The 17441-nt window shown below is 49.8% G+C and overlaps 1 protein-coding gene across 2 annotated transcripts in view; it reads right to left on the bottom strand.

Moving 5' to 3' along the window:
* The window catches only part of OLFM2 (olfactomedin 2), a 61029-nt gene that overhangs the window by 25303 nt on the left and 18285 nt on the right, over positions 1–17441 (bottom strand). The window lies entirely within an intron of this gene.

Here is a 17441-nt window from a genome sequence, read left to right on the forward strand (position 1 = left end):
TGGATTTTATGGGTATTCTTCAAGGATTATTACAAGGCTTTCTTGATGGGCTATTATAAACAGCATTAATCTTCAAGAATGGGGGACTTTACGACAACCCATCACAAGTCTTACCTCATAAATCCTGGACTTGGACATTCCCCCAGATGAGCTCTCGCTAGGCTCAGAGGTCACACCTCAGGCCAGGAGTTCAAGAGGGGACTTTGAAGAAGGCTTTCCTCATGGTTGTGTACCATGGGGAAGGCCGACACACCATCACAGGGCAACCTGAGTCAAGCAGAAAGACTACACATTCTCTATTCTCCTCCAACCTTCCCTGATTTCCCAGGGAAAGTAAGAGCCATGACATGGAATCCCTCTTCTCCTGCCATCATTTGCAAACTTCTTCCCCCTCCTGGTCCTTACCTCCTGTAACAGAGGAGGAGCTGTCCTTCATCGTAAGGTTCATGCAGCTAATCTTGTTTTGGCCCTTTTCTTCTGTCTGGGGAGTCTTATACAATCAATATCCTGTCTTTGCCTTGCATATTCAACTTCTCCCTCCCAGGCAGAACTTTCTCATTAGTTTTTAAATAAACTCAAGCCTCCCTTATTAAAAAACTAAAATGCCTCACTTGATTCCTCCTTCCATCTGTCTCCCACTTCTCTCCTCTTCCCAGTTGCCTACACTAACTGCCTCTATTTCCTCCCTCTCTGAACTCCCTCCTCCACCATTCCTATCTCGTTTCTGACCCCATCATACCGCCAACACAACTCTTGCAAAGTCCACCAATGGCCTCCATGTTTCTAAATCCAATGGATGCTGTTCAGCCCGCCATCTTTCTTGGCCTCTCCACAGGATTTCACTCTGTTGCCTTCTCTCTCTTTCTTGATACATTTCCTTCCCTTGGATGCCATGACACATGCTTACATGGTTCCTTCCTACCTCAACGCACCTCCTTTTTATCTTCCTCCACCTAGCCGTTGAGTGTTACTCTAGACCAGGGATTCTCAACCTCAGCACTGTTGATATTTTGGCTGGATAACAATTCTGTGCCCCGTAGGATGTTTAACAGCTTCCACCCACTAGACACCATTAGTACCTCCTCCTAGTTGTGACAATGAAACATCTCCAGACATTGCCAAATGTCTCCTGAGTGTGAAATTGCCTCCTAGTTGAGAGCCACTTCCCCTTGCCAAGCTTCCATCACCACCTGCATGCATAAATGTCCTCAGAACTCCAAACCCATTTATACCTCTGACTCTTTGACCTGCCCCACCCCCTCAGAGGTCTCGAAAGCATCTCAATCCCAACACACTCAAATGAAATGCAAGATCTCCTCTCCAGAGCTTAACTCTCATCATCCTCACAGCATCCCCCCTCCCACTGCTTCCAAGTCAGATGCCCAGGCATTATCCTCTCCCCCATTTTTATTCCCTCACCAAGTCTAGTTGACTATAATTCCTCAATACTTTGTGTTCATGCATGGTTGTTCATCTTTATGGACTGAATGATTGTCTATCCCTCAATAGTCCAACTGAGTCCAAATGGTCCACCCTTACACTTCAGAAAGTCTGTCTGGTCTACCTTGATGGACCCTTTCCCTTGAAAGTCCACTCTACACACGACAACCTCAGGGAACTCTCACAATGCACATCTGATCATAACATCCTCCCAACCCAAACCTCATCGGTATATTCCCTTTATTCTTAGGATACAGACAAAACTCCTTAACATACTAATGAAGCCTTGTGGATCTACTCTTTACTTACCTCTTCTTTCATCCCACACAGTCTCTCCCCTCCAAGGTCTTCTTTAGTCTGTCATACTTTCTCTCACCCCAGGGCCTTTGCATAAGCAGTTCCCACTGCCCAGAGCACCCTTGCTCTCAGATTCAGATCCCAGCTCTTGCTTCCTCCAACCTTTCAAATTAGATCAGATCCCCTTATTAGAAGCTCCTATAACACCACGGATCTTTTCCTCCTAGCTGCTATCACAGCCGCCATTTATATTTATTCGTGAATATTGGATCATTACCTGTCTCCCTATTTTGAAGGAAGCCCCATGTACTCTGTCTGCTTGGCTCACCATCTTCTCTCCTGTGATGTATATATTAGGTCCTCAGAAGTACTTGTTGAATAAATACATGGATAGAAAAATGGCCCCAACTGCTTTCAGGATCAAGCTTGTCTTGCCCTGGCATTTGAGGCTCTCCATCACCTTGAGGACTGAACTCTCAGTCTATGTAAAGGTCAGAGCAGACACCAAAGGGCACAAGATGCCAAATGGAGAATAATAATTCAGCAGAAGCAGGAAGTCAAAGATAAGGGATGACCAAGAGAATACAGGTCCCCCCTGGGATGGAGGGAATCTTGGGAAGACACTGGCTTTCCATAGAGCACAAAACGGGGTGCAGACCATTATCTCTTCCTGGCTATTAAGGGGCAGGGTGACCCAGAGGACATCTGGTCCCTTCTTCTTTTAGAAATTCTCCTTAGGATTCATGTTTCCCTCCAGCTACCATCCCCTTCCTATGTTCCTTTTTCTCATCCCTCACATATCATCCATCAGCAATCCTGGTGGCTCTACTTAAGACATATGCCAAATCTGCCCACTGCTCACCATTCTGGATGCTTCTATTCTGGCCCAGCCACCACTGGCTTTTGCTTGGACTATTGCAGTTACCTCCTCCCTGATCTCCCCACTCCCACCCTCACTCCCTGAAACCCATTCCCTAACAAGGAAGTTAGAGGGATCTTTAAACAACATGAGTCAGATGATGGCACTCTTCCCCCCTGCCACTGTCCAACAGTTTCACGTTGCATTTAGAATAAAAACTGATAACTCTCTTTGGCCTGTGAGGCCCTGTCTGCAGGGGACCCTGCTGACCTGTACAACCCCATCCCCTCCTTCTCTCAAGCCACCCAGGCCCTGTCTTTCCAGAAAGGCACCAAACCTGTTCCCATGTCAGGGCATTTGCACTTGTTAGCTCATGCTCCCGGGACACTCTTCTCGCACACTTTCCATGACCGAACTCCCTCTCATCTGTCAAGTCTCTGCTCAAAGGTCACCTCCCCCAAATTCCAGTGATAATACGAATAACTTCTGGGGATCTAATGTGCAGCATGATGAATATAGTTAACGATGATGTGTTATATACTTAAAAGTTGCTAAGAGAGTAGATCTTGAAGTGTCACCAAACACATAACACACACACACGCATACACACACACACACACACACGTGCACGAGTGCGCACAAAGGTAATTATAACCCTACTGTGGTGATCGTTTCACAATATACACGTGTATAAAATCACATTGTTGTATACCTTAAACTTACACAATGTTATGTGCCAATTATATCTCATTAAAGATGGACAAAATGTCACCTCCCCAGAGAGCCTACCGAGACGTCCTGACAAAATGAGGCTCCCTGGTTACTTCCTTTCACGTCTCCTCATCGTTTTCTTTACAGCGCTTGCCTATCCAACACGAACTTGTTTATTTGTTTGCTTACGTGTTTGTTGTGTGTCCAGTAGAAAATACACATGACAAGACTGAAACAGATCTATCCTGTTCACAGCTGCGTCTCGGCACCTACAACAGTGCCCGGGACTCCAGGCACTCACTCAGTTTGCCCAGTGAATGAATGAATGCGTAGGTGATGGTGTCTATCATGGCCTCCCCTCCCAGTACTCTTTCCAAAAGAAGGCTCCTACCTGTAAATCCCTACTGAGAAAGACACCTCCATAGCCACATGTTCCCAGGTGCCCGAGGCGTCCAGTCTCAGCCAACTGGACAAGTGGATTCCTGATACACATTGAAAGAGGCAAGTTCTCCAGTTGAGGGAGATGGAATTAGAACACGGAGGTCAAGGCAATTAAAAGGTGTGGAGCTGGGGCGCCTGGATGGCTCAGTCAGGTGAGTGTTCAACTCTCGATTTTGGCTTAGGTCATGATCTCATGGTTGTGGGATGAAGCTCTAGGATGGGCTCCACACTGAGCGTGGAACTTGCTTGGGATTCTCTCTGGCCCTCTCTCTCTGGCCCTCCCCCACTAGTGCTCTGTGTTTGTCAAAAATAAACATGAAAATAATAAATAGGTAAGTAAGTAAGTAAGTAAATAAATAAATAAATAAATAAATAAAGGGTGTGGAGCCTGGAGCTGAAGGTGCCCGGGGGATCAGGGGCTACAGAAACCCAGAGCTGGAGCGAGGGGGTCCCAGAGTGGAGGGGGACAGGAGAGTGGGGACTCTCTCCTGAGTCCAAAGTAACCCTGCCTCTGCCACTATCCCTCGTCCTGTTATAACTCTCTGCACAGTGCGGTTACAGGATAACAATTTCTTGCTTGTTTCTGGTCTCTTGTCACTAAAATGCCAGCTCCATGACAGCAAGTGTCCCGTCTTATCTACCCGGCACATAGTAGGTGCACAGTAAATATTTGCTGACTGAAGTGATAAGTGAGTGAGGCAGTGATGGCTTTCCAAGGCCCTGGAGCCCCAGGTATTGGGTTGTGTGAGATTCCCTGCATTCCCTACCTAAAGGTCCTCTTAAACTGGGCCATTTTAAGGGGCTTTCTATTCCAAACACACTCTCTGACACCCACCCACCCCAGGCAGACAGATCAAACCATGATGCTTAGAGGCAAATGAGAATAAACAGAGATGTCAGGGAAGAGCCAACCAATGAGAAAGGAAACCATGGATTTCAAGGACTGACTCTCTCAAGCGAGAGCAGGAGAGAAACAGGTGAAGCTGGAAGGCCGGAGGGACACTGCGGTGGGTGCCAGGACAGGACAGGCAGGGGGGGATGACAGAAAAGGCTGGAGAACTGGACACAAAGAACCAGGATCTCTTTGCATTTTAAGGCGAACATTCGTAATGGTAATAACGATTCTATCCAATGATAATGATGGTCCCTAACATTCACTGAGCTCTTCCTTGTCCCAGGCACTCTAAGCCCTTTGTCAGCGCTGGCCACCATAATTATCTCTGATGGCAGGGGAGAATCTCAGTTGAGACGTCTGGTGAGTGAGGCTGGGCTCAGGGCACTCTATTCCTGGATGGCATTGCCGGGTCACCCTGGTGCCCATGTGACTGTCTGGATTTCCCCTCCTTGTTCTTCCGAAAAGGGCCTGGGGGCAGTTCCAAGGCCAGTCCTCTTGGCTTTGAGATCTCACTTTGCCAGGAGTCCAGAGAACTGGCAGGGGGAGGAGAGAATTGGTCATTCACTTCCCTAAATAGTAGCATGTGGGTATTAGGATACACAGGAGTTCTCTGACTGTGTGGGCATCTGTGTGTGTCTACAGGCACCTGTGAGCATCCATGTTCTGGGCATACATGGGACATCTGGACACATCTGTGACTAGTCATAACAGAGTGCACGGCAGCGTAAATCCAGGCAAATGCTGGTGCGCGGCAGTGAACAAGTGCAAGTGTATGTGCATCAGCAACTGTCGCCCATGGCCATGAACAGTCCCTTCACTCTGACACGTTCCTAAGTGTTCTACTCCCATATGTTCTGTGAACAAGTCATGAGCCCACAAGTCGATCTGCATAGCTGCTCTTTTTACGTGTACCCCGGGTATACTTGTGTCTATTTGCTTTTTCCTCGAGCATTCATGGCCACGTGTGGCTCTACAGACGTATATGTAAATGTACATCGCTTATACCCACAAACAGCTCTGCCACCGTGTGAAATCACCCAGGTGAACACCTCCCTATAAATACCCATGACCTTCTGTGTGACCCCATGTGCAGGTCGACCCAGAAGCCACACACCTTACACATCTGTGTCTATTCAAGAATACCAGGGGTACCTGGGTGGCTCAGTCAGCTAAGCACCTAATCGTGGGTTTCGGCTCAGGTCATGATCTCATGGTTCGTGAGATCAAGCCCCGCGTAGGGCTCCGCACTGACATCACAGAGCCTGCTTAGGATTCTCTCTTTCCCGGGGTGCCTGGGTGGCTCAGTTGGTTAAGCACTGGACTCTCATTTCTTGGTCATGAGATCATGACCTCATGGTTTGTGGTGAGTTCGAGCCCCATGTCGGGCTCTGTGTTGAGAGCGCAGAGCCTGCTTGGGATTTTCTCTCTCACTCTCTCTCTCTCAAAATAAATAAATAAACTTTAAAAAAAAGGATTCTAGGGGCGCCTGGGTGGCTCAGTGTCCAACTTTGGTTCAGGTCATGATTTCTCAGCCTGTGGGTTCGAGCCTCGCGTTGGGCTCTATGCTGACAGCTCAGAGTTTGGAGCTTCTGTGTCTCCCTCTCTCTCTGTCCCTCCCCGACTCAACGCTCTGTCTCTCTCTCTCTTTAAATTAAATAAACTTTAAAAAGATTTTAAAGGATTCTCTCTCTGCCCCTCTCCCACTCTGTCTCAAAATAAATTAACTTTAAATTTAAAAAAAAATTTTTTAATGTTTATTTATTTTTGAGAGAGAAAGACAAAGCAGGAGTGGGGGGAGGGGCAGAGAGAGAGGGGAGACACAGAATCCGAAGCAGGCTCCAGGTTCTGAGCTGTCAGCACAGAGCCCGACGCGGGGCTCGAACTCACAAACCACGAGATCATGACCTCAGCCGAAGTCGGACGCTTAACCGACTGAGCCACCCAGGCGTCCCTGAAAAAATTTTTTTAAAAGAATACTCATGCTCTTCCTAATTCCCTATGTCCGTTTGTGTCTACCTGTATCCATCAACATTCTCTCAGTAGGAACTGACATCTGTGTATATTCTGTCAGCCGCACTCTTAGGTCTCCCGGACTACCTCATTAGCATTGCAGTCAGTCCTGAAATATTCCTGCAGAATTTATGCTTTACTAATAAACCTGGTGTCCTGCTGAGGTCACAGGCCACTTACAAGGGCTAATGGAGCCAGCCACAGCCAGCAGCTTTGGGGAATCCTGGCCTCCTGGAATAGCCAGAGAATGCACTCACTATAATGAGCAAACTCCTCTTCCTTCTCACTGCACCGAGTGTCCCAGCCAGCGCCTGTCGAGCTATGTTTATGGTCCCTACACTACCCTGGCATCACTCACGCAGAAGACCGCATCTCCAGATCTGTCATTGTACTGAAGGCCGCATCACTCATCAGGGTACTACACTGAGGGCTGCATCAACAGACTTGTCATTACACTGAAGGCTGCATTACCCTGTTGGGCATCACACTGAGGGTTGCATCATCCAACCTGTCTTTATGTGAAGATGGAATCATCCTTTTAGTCATAACACTGAGGGCCCCCATCCCAGGCTGAGCATTATACTGAGGGCTTTGTAACTAGCAAGTAAAACTTGAGAAGCGACATTTTCCTCCCGCATTGGTAACTCCTCTGTGTGGGGTGAGAAGGGGCAGGCGGAGGCGAGGCTGAGAAGTAATCCGAAGGGAACTGTAGGACTACAGCAATGGGGGGAACTGGGGACTCTGAAGCTATGCACTGGGGAAGGGTAGCCACAGAGGTGAAAATAGTACATCAAAAGTTGGGGAAATTGGGGCACGTGGGTGGCTCGGTCGGTTAAGCATCTGACTTCGGCTCAGGTCATGGTCTCGCGGTTCGTGGGTTTGAGCCCCGTGTCGGGCTCTGTGCTGACAGCTCAGAGCCTGCAGCCTGGTTAGAATTTCGTGTGTGTGTGTGTGTGTGTGTGTGTCTGCCCCTCCCCCTCCCCCTCTTTCTCTCTCTCTCAAAAATAAACAAACATTAAAATAATAAGAATAAGAGTTGGAACTCAACCCTTCTGATCCACCAGTGCTGAAGGGGCTGGGGAGATTCAGAGTGTGTAGCTGAAGGGGTCCCTGACTAGCTCCTCCTGGAAGCTATAGATATTGTCATTGCTCCGCTATTCCTGCCAGGGAGGCCTACAAGATGTATCTTGCCATGCCCCTGGGGATAGATGTCTAACCTGTAAGTGCAGACCTTCATAGCACAGGACATGAGCCATGTTATGGCAGGTCCTGTCATGGGCCACATCCTCTGTTGTGCTCCACACGCCCCTGTTGCACCCCGACACGCTCAGAAGCGCTATGCTCGGACAGTCCCATGTGAGAGACACATTCTGACCTGCTCCAGCATGCCCCATGGGCTCAGACAAAACCAGCGGCCATCCGATTCTCCTTATACAAAGGGGCATACCTGCCATGAAGACATGCCCTGTCACGTTCGAACATACTGTGCCACACACGACATGTGGGTCTCCAACCGACAGGCACACGCCCCAGCAGGCTCCAGGGAAGCTGGCAGGTCTCCAGCCTCTGCCCCTGAGTCTACACATTCGTGGCCACCTTGCCCTTCCGGATGGATTGATGGGGCGGCGGGGAGAAGGCTGTTATAAATTAAACATTGAGACACCGCCTGAGCACCAGAAGCTGCCATCTAGTCATTGGCTGGTTCTCTCCCAGGAGGCTTCGGGACCACAGGGTGGGGGAGAGGGCAGGGGAAGTGGCTCATTTAATTAATTAGTCCTAATTGAGATATCTTTGTAAATATCCCTTTATTGAAGGACACGATCCCATCATTTCCTGGGAATTTTCCGTCTCTATTTGTCTCCAGCCCCTGAGTATTGCAGAAACGACAAGAAAAGAAAGAGCAATCCACAGGGCTGCTTGAACCCTAGTCGTGCTTCTGACAATGACAGCTGCACCAAGGGACGGGCGGGGAGGCTCGGAGAGAGACACAGAGATCCAGGCGAAATGGCGGGCGGAGAGACAGGGAGATACGGGCAGAGAGAGATGAGAAAACTGAAACACGGGGCAGGAGGTAGGGCAACAGGCAAAAGGGAGATTGAACAACACCCTCAGGGCCGGGTGGCAGGCTCTGAAATGCAGGAAGACGGAGAAACTTCACGACAGGGAGACCAGAAGTGGGGACAGATGGACCGTGGCTGGGCAGACAGACCTCCCTCTGCCTCTTCCTGCCGTGCCTGGTCTGCCCATCTCTTGGGCAAAGTACCCGCTGCAGCAGCAGCAACAATCAAGCCTGATTCCTCTTTGGCCCTTGCTACCCTCCCCTTCTCTCTCCCTCCCCCAATCACCCCTGCAATCATCTCCCTTGTTCAAAACGAGCTTCCGCAGCTGCAGCCCAGACAGCTGTTCCATCTTGGAGCCAGCGCTGGGGCCTGATGGCTGGGTCCTAGAGGGAGGCCCTCCTAGGTGGCAGCGGGGGAGTACGAATAGGAGGTGGAGGAAAGGGGTTCACCTGGAGCTTGGGCACCCACCCACAGCCCACCCTGGACTCCCATTGAAGCTTGGCTCCAATCCCCACCACCACCCCCAGGGGTCCAGACACCCCGGGCCCCCTCTGGGGCCTTCAGGGGCTCGTGCTGGTCTGGCTCATCCTGTCCCACTCACTGAATCCTGAACGCACCCAACACTCGTTCTGGTTCTGTCCTGTCTCAATAACCCTCTCAGGTCTGAGAATTCTGGTCTCTTCCCCACCCCCTGTCAGAGTCCTGGATTGTGATACAGCAACTATGGTGATATAGAAATGGGATTCCAGAGACAGAGAAACAGAGGCAGACAGAGAGATACAGACCTAGAGATGGGGATGAGAGAGATATAGAGACAGAGACGCCAAGAGACAGAGATGGCAGAATCAGAGACCAAAGAAACACACAGAGACAAAGACAGAGACACACAGAGAGAACTTAGAGACCGACAGAAACATAGAGAGAAGACAGAGTATGACAAAGAGACACAGGCAGACAGAGGTAATCGCCAACATCCACTCAACAAACATTTCCTGAATGGCAACCATGTGTTGTAAATACACAGTTAAGACAGAGAGAGGGGAATACAGTTAATAAGACAAAGACACAAGAAAGAGAATGCAGAAGCAGAGACTCAAAAGACAGAATTTAACAGCAATGAAGCATCAGAGGTGCCTGGGTGGCTCAGTTGGTCAAGCGCCCGACTCTTGGTTTCGGCTCAGGTCATGATCTCATGCTTCGTGAGATCAAGCCCTGCGTCAGGCTCCATGCTGACAGCTCAGGATCCTCTCTCGCGCTCTCTCTCTGCCTCTCCCTGGCTCTTGCTCTCTCTCTCAGAATAAATAAATAAACTAAAAATGAGTTTAAAAAAATTAAAAAAAAAAAAACAAGATCGGGAACCAGCCTGCCCCCATAGGTGGTAGCATCTTTACTCCCACACACAGACAGACCCAACCCGACATCAAACTCTCTTAAAGCGCCCGGGCCCTCCCCCAGATGGCTGCTTTTCTTCCTTGCCCAGCCTTGGGACTGCTCCCCACTGTTGCTTCACAAAGGCGTCAGCTGCCCAGAGTCAGAGGGGAGAATGATGCTGGGGGCACGAAAGACACCAAGAGGCAGAAACCAGAGCATCCCTCTGGAAGAAGACTATTTTAGCCACACTCAAGTGGCCCCAAGGCCTAGACCACCCTCCCTTCGTGGCTGTCCATGGTGCTGACGGGATAGGCAAAGGCTGCACCTCAAACCCATTTCTTAACGTTGGCGTCAGACCCAGGTAGACAGGGTCTAGGGAGATGGTCAGGAACACCTAGTGGGCTAAGGCTTCTACCTATGTCACCCAGATCCTCAGACACACCACTTACCGTCCCCACCCCGACACCTTCACACACCCTGTTCTCTTGGCCTCTCTCCCTCCACCTTACCAGCTTTGTCTCTGCCCAACTCTTACTCATCCTTCATGTCTCAGGGCAAATGTCACCTCTTCAGAGAAGCCTTCCCTGACCACCCCTTCCCAATTACATGCCTTCATGGCTCCATATCTTCTCCTTCATGACCCGTAACAAACTGTGATTACACAGCCATTTGCACCAATTCCACATTCACGATGTCTCCCTATGAAGTTTTAAGAGGGAAGCGACAGTCTCCCTTGTTCATTGCTCTATTCCCAGCCCCCCCCCCCCCCCCGCACAGGACTTGGCATAGAGAGGGACTCAGTGATTGCTGGTTGGGAATGACTGTGCTCTCTGGTGGCAAGACTACCCCATATCTTTATGTGGGAAGTTGGCAAAGTGCACATTCATTGGACATCCATCCAAACAGAGAAGGATTGAGAAACAAGGACACATGAAAAGAAGCTTTAAGAAACAGATGCTTCCGATCCACTGGAAAAGACTCAGGAATCACAGAAATAGTCATCAAAGTTCAGAGGTGTCATCAGGAGGAAGAAGGGGGCAGAAAGGGGGGCTGTCCCACGGGGGCAGAAAGAACGGAGACCATTCAGGAAGTACCTACTGCCCTAAATGAGAAGATCCCAGTGATAAACAAAAGGAACAAAGTGCTTGCATGGCACTTCTATTCTGTTGGTGGCAAACAATTACCAAGATGATTTCAGATAATTATGAGTGCTGGGCAGAAAATAGAACAGGTCCAAATAGCAGTGTGGGGACATTTTAGCTGGGGTGGTCAAAGGAGGTCTCTCTGAGGAGGTGACATTTGAGCCAGGACCTGAGCAGGCTAGAGGAGGTTCCCGGAGGGTGGCACAGCAAATGCAAAGTTCCAGAGGCAGGAACACAAAAGGGATGGAGGAGTGGTCCAAGACCTGACTCAGGAAGGTGTGGTCTTGTAATACTAGCAATAATAATTACAATAACCAACCTTTATAGGCACCTTCCGTATGTCAGGTACCCTCCTGAGCACAACGTTATATGGAACATTCCACCATTATCCCCATTTTATGGATGAAGAAACTGAGGCTTAATAAGTTCGACCAGGGGAAGCGGTTTAGATTTGGTTCCAGTGAGGTGGCCAAAAGTTCAGAGGAGGTAAATTTCACACACACAATCTAGAAGGATTTTCTAATGATTACGGGTCTTTTTAGAAGTGAAACAGGCAACTTCATACGCCTTTTCTGCTCTAACCCCCTCCAGATATCCCTTCCTTTGACACTCAGAAGGAAGTAAAGGCGCCTCAGGCCAAATCCCTTTGTGACATGGACCCTTCTGGCCACACTCCTCCCAACCTGGCACATTCGTCTCCAGGAACTCTGAACTCCTTGGTCTCTCCCTGCTCACCAGGACGCCCATGACCTCTAAGACTTTGTTCATGCTGTTCCTTCTCGCTCTGTCTTCACCTGGCCAATTCCTTCTCAACTGTAAGACTCGATTTGAGTATCACCACCTCCAGAATAGCTCCGTTGCACACCCTGGCTGGTTTCAGTGCCCTCCTCTGCAACCCCCATAACATTCCAGAAATAGTCTTCTCACCACACAGACCATGTTGTGTCACAAGTACTGAGGAGGCTGCAAACTGATTGAAGCCAGAGATGTTATTCATCTCTACATCCCATAGTCTGGGACCCTTCCCAGCGCAAAGTAGGAGCTCAATAAATGTTCCCTCACACTCCGAAGTGTTTGAGCAGAAATTGGAAGTCCACGGTTTAGGAGCAGGTAAATATGGTAGGTGGGGGCCAAATCCACAACATGCCTATGTTTCTCCACCCCACTGGCCCCTATCCTGGTCCAGTCCCCATCATCACTCACCTGGACCAGTACAGTGGCCTGCTCCCCAGTCTTCTGGCTCCTGCCTTCATCCCCCGTAGTCTGCCCTCTTCCCAGGGGCCAGAGGGAAACTGAACACCTGAGCCAAGGCCTGTCCCTCTTCTGCTCAGAACTCTCCCTGGGATCCCATTTATTGAATATCTACTGCTGTTAGACTCTATGCAAGGCACCAGGGCTACGACAGTTAACAAAAATTAAAAATTGTTTTAATGTTTATTTATTTTTAAGAGAGAGAGAGAGAGAGAGAGAGAGAGAGAGAGAGAGAGAGAATCTGAAGCAGCCTCCAGGATCTAAGCTGCCAGCACTGGAGGTGGAGCTCGAACTCACGAACTGTGAGATCATGACCTGAGTCGAAGTCAGATGCTTAGCCAACTGAGCCTCCCAGTTGCCTCAACAGTTAATAAAAATTTTTTAAAAATTAATTAAAAAAATCCCTGCCCTTGGGGAGCTGACATTATGGGGGGGGGGCAGTGAGCCAGACAACAAGATAAAAAAGTCAAGTATGTGGAGTATATTAGAAAGTTACAAGCACAACAGAGGAGAGGAAAGCATGAGGAGTTACAAGTGAAATGTAAAATCCCTACAAGGCTCCCCCACTTCCCTGCCCTCCCCACCCTACACCGCCTCCATCTCCCCACCTCCCTGCCCTCATCTCCCCTTTCGCTCACTCTGCTTCAGCCACTGGTTTCCTCAGTTTCTCCAACATTTCAGGCATATGCCCACCCCAGGGCCTTTGCACTTGCTCTTCCCTCTACTTGTAACTCTCTTTCTTTAGATACGAGCCCTCTCACAATTTCTTCAGATCTTTGCTCAACTGCCACCCGCTCAGAAAGGTCACTCCATCTACAATAATCCCCAATCACACTCCACTCCCCCTATACTGCTCTATGCTTCTTCATAGTACATGTATCACCATCTAAAATAAAGATTTATCTATATACTTATTTATTTCTCCCTGTCCCTGCTCTAGAATGCCAGTGCCCTGAGGACAAGGCTATCTGTCTGTTTTGTTCACTGTTATATCCCAGGCACCTAGAATAGTGCCTAGCACATTGTACATGCTCAGTAAGTATTTGTTAAATAAATGGGCGAATGAACCAATGGAGATCCCCTAAGAATTCTTGTTACTTAGGATAAGAGGGGGGAAGGATGAGCAGGCTGGGGTACTATTTATGGCTGTTCACAAATATCTGCCTACTCCTCTCTGTTCTGGTCATGGTAGGACCACACTTCCCACCCTCTTTGAAGTTAGGCATGTCACCTGTGTTGACCAATGAAATGTGAGCAAAAGTAACATTCCAGGGTAGAGCTTTAAGACCTGATGGGGGCTTGCTGCGCCTACCTTTTTCTGTTTCAATGATCATGTCGCCACAGAGCCTCCAACATCCCAGGTCCCTGAATGACTACTATGGACAAAGTTCTCCAGCCAACCATGGATACATAGTGCCAGGGAGAAATACATCTATGTTGTATCAAACCACTGAGAACTGCAGCTGCTTCTTACCACAAGTGTAACTTGACCTGTCCTGACTGATACAAAGTATCTGGGGCCTTCCCCCCACTCCCCACCCCCACGGGGAAACTGTCAAGGAAAGACATGGATTCTGAGCTTTGGTTCTTCGCAGGAAGTCCTCAAAGAGCCTCTTGTGGATGGCTGCTTAGACCCTCCCCATTCCTCCCATGGGGAAAAGGGTCTTCCCCACACAGAACAACTCTTCTCGCCCCTTCCTTTTTGCAGCCCTTAAAGAGGGGTGAGTGGATGGGCAAGGACATAACATAGAAGATCCAGGTAACTGTCTTCGGGTGCTGTAATGACAGCAGCCGCTGGCAAGGGGCTGACAGTTCTTAGTCTGGTTCTGGATTTACAACCCCCAGGTGAGAAGTCATTCCACTGAAGGCTCCCATCCCACGGGGATGGTTTATGGCTGAGAGATGGCCAAAGGGAGTAGTGGTGGTGGCAGCTTCCTCCCTGCATCCTTCCAGAAATGGCCTGGAACAGCACCCTTAGAATTCTTAAAAAGAATGCTAAGCTGCCTCTCCAGAACGAATCGGGGAGGGAGAGCCCGAGATGAGAATGGCCAGGGGGTCTGGGCTCACCCCCACCTCACCACTGAGGCCCTTTATTAAGTCAAAATCAGCATCCAATCTTCTGCCTTACGACTGGGGATTTCGCTACCTGGGTTCAGTTAAACCATGTTGGTGGTCTACACTTTTCTACAACTCCTTCTTATGGAGCATCTCAAATGTTCCCCTCAATCCTTAGGAGGGTGGATTCTTGATCTAGACACCCGACAAATATTTATTCTGTGCCTCCTACGTGCTTGGCTACAACGACAAGCAACTCCTCCTTACTGAACACCTACTATGCACCCAGCCATTTGTGTCCATTTGAAGGTGGAATCCATGAATCCTAACGAAGATGTGATTGTTGGTTCAGTCACTTGACAAATACTTATCGCAGGCCTACTATGCATCGGGCCTTAGGGTTCACTAATGATGTCGTCTGTGGGTCCTCATGGATCCTAGGGTCTAATGGGGACTCTAAGATTCTCCTTGACTAATGAGGATATTGAAGATTAGAGAGATTAAATAATTTCCCCCAAGGGCATACTGGTAGTAAAGCCCAGGGCCAGAATTCGAACCCAGATGTGTTTGACTTAGAGTCCTATCACTAACTGATTATCTACTATGTCAGCCACTGACCTGGGGCTTTTAGGCATAAACATGCTTGACATAGAGGAGGCAATCAATAGTTTTGCTGAATAAACAAAATGGATGGCAGGATGGATATATAGAGGACAGATGAAGAGATGGTTGGATGACAGATAATGGATGGATAGAGGGATGAGTGGAACACGGATAGAGAGATGGATGGATGGATGGATGGATGAAGAAGAAACAGATGGAAGGATGAATGGGTGGAGAGCCGGACTGTAGATCTCTCAACAGTCCTGTCAGGTAGGAATTATCATTCCCATTTTATATCTGGGATACCGCAGCTCTGAGTGGTGAAGTCACGGGCGCCCAGAGTCAAGACCAAGTCATAGAGCAAGAAGGCTGAGAGTGGATTCCAACCTTAGTCTACCAGACTCCCAGGATGCTTTCCAGAGTGCTCTCAGGTGACCGTGCCCTCCCCGGTCCTCCCCTAAGTCCCCTGGCATCTCACTCCACAGAGTGCTTGCGGCAAGGCTTCGTGAGACTGAGGGATGATGAGAGGGGATCGTGGAGGGAGGAAATACTACCTTTCAGCAGGTGATTTCATGGAAGCAGTGGATTGTGGTCCCATTAGCTATAGACGGGCCAGAATGGAGACCAGGTCTGTTTGGATACATGTGCGCACACACACACACACACACACACACACACACTTACAGAAAACACACGGTTCACACGGGAATCCACCCATAGGCATACAAGGCAGGCACGAACACCATTCATAGGTACACGCTTCCACATATGTGCACACACTTCTAAAGACACACGTGTCTACACTTGCAGGTGCACAGACACATGCAATACACAAAATCGTAACTTAGAGACACAGTCTTCCACACTTACGCACACATTCCCCGCACACCGGATGCTGCCCATGTTACACGCACACGTTCACACAGACTCACGTTCTCTGAGGGTGGAGGAGGGGAATCTGGCTTCTGATTTCAATGAGACACCATCTCTCTTCCCCCTCAGAAGGCAAGAGCAAGAAAGCTGTCACAGACTCACGTGTCCAAACTCGCATGGGCACACGCAACCCAGAGTCTGGGACACAGACTGCAGACACACACTTAGGCACATCCACACCCAGACGCACTCACTCAGGGACACACTCACACGCATTCTGGGACACACCTCCACACACACAGGAAGATACACGTGGACCTTCACGCTGGCAAAGCGCATAAACTTCCTCCCTCAATTCGCACACAGCACTGTTCACACACCAAAACTCAGGCCTGGATAAGACGTTCCAGGACATACTCACATAATATCGCTTGATGTGAGACACACGCAGAAAGACACTTTCACACACTGGCTTCAGTTCCGAGGATTTGGACTGAAAGCCCTCACCGGTGCCAAGCCCGGTGCCACTGCACCCTCCCCCCCCCAGGAGCTGGGCACAGCCTGGGCATAGGGCACGGCACCCCCGTCTCCACTTGCCTTCAACCCTTGGGAGCAAAGACTTCTTTTCTTTTCCGCAAGGGGAAAGAAGGACGTGGTGTGGAGGCCACTGGGGGCTGAACGGGGGAGCTGGCGAAGTTAAGGAAACAGTGAGCAGGAGAGGGAGCTCCATGCATCCCAGTCCCACCTACTGGGAGGGGTCCCGCAAACAGACTGAAGAGGGGAAGAGATGGGAGGGGAGGACCAAGTCCGGACGAGACGGAGGGAAGTTTGTAGTGGAGGCTGACCCCTCTCCCCAGGTCACCAGGAACACCCGGAGTGATCACGATGGAGTTCCCCCGCCACCCACCCCTCCCAAAAGCTCTGTGGCCAGGGAAGCTGGAGGATGAAGGGGATAGAGGAGGATAGAATGGGATGAGGGAAGGGGCAGTCCCGTGCTTCTGGGGGCACTGTCAGCCTTCGCTCCGGCCCCCCAAGTCTGAGACCCGTCTGTCTCCTAGAGAGTGCGAGTTCTGGGGATAAATATTCAGCACATGGTGAAGCAGGTAACCAGAAAGGAGATGCGGGGGGGGGGGGGGGGGGCGGTGCGGGGGAGAGAAAAAGAAAAAAAAAGAGATAGGTACAAAGTCAGAGACAGCGCAACAGAGATAGACACAGACAGGGAGAGACAGAGGAGGCAAACCGGAGGCAGAAGAATGGACGGAGAGAGACAGAAAAAGACAGAGAGGGAGACGGGACGACTCAAAGATGCACAGACAGGCAGAGATCCGGAAGGTGGAGACACCCGGAGAGCCCGCGGCTCCCGCATTCGGAGGCAAGGTCCCTCCCGGGCCCCCGGAACCTCCGCTCCCGCTCCGCCCCACTCAGCCGGACCG

Source organism: Lynx canadensis, chromosome A2 (assembly GCF_007474595.2).
Source record: "Lynx canadensis isolate LIC74 chromosome A2, mLynCan4.pri.v2, whole genome shotgun sequence".
In the NCBI taxonomy this organism is placed as follows: Eukaryota; Metazoa; Chordata; class Mammalia; order Carnivora; family Felidae; genus Lynx; species Lynx canadensis.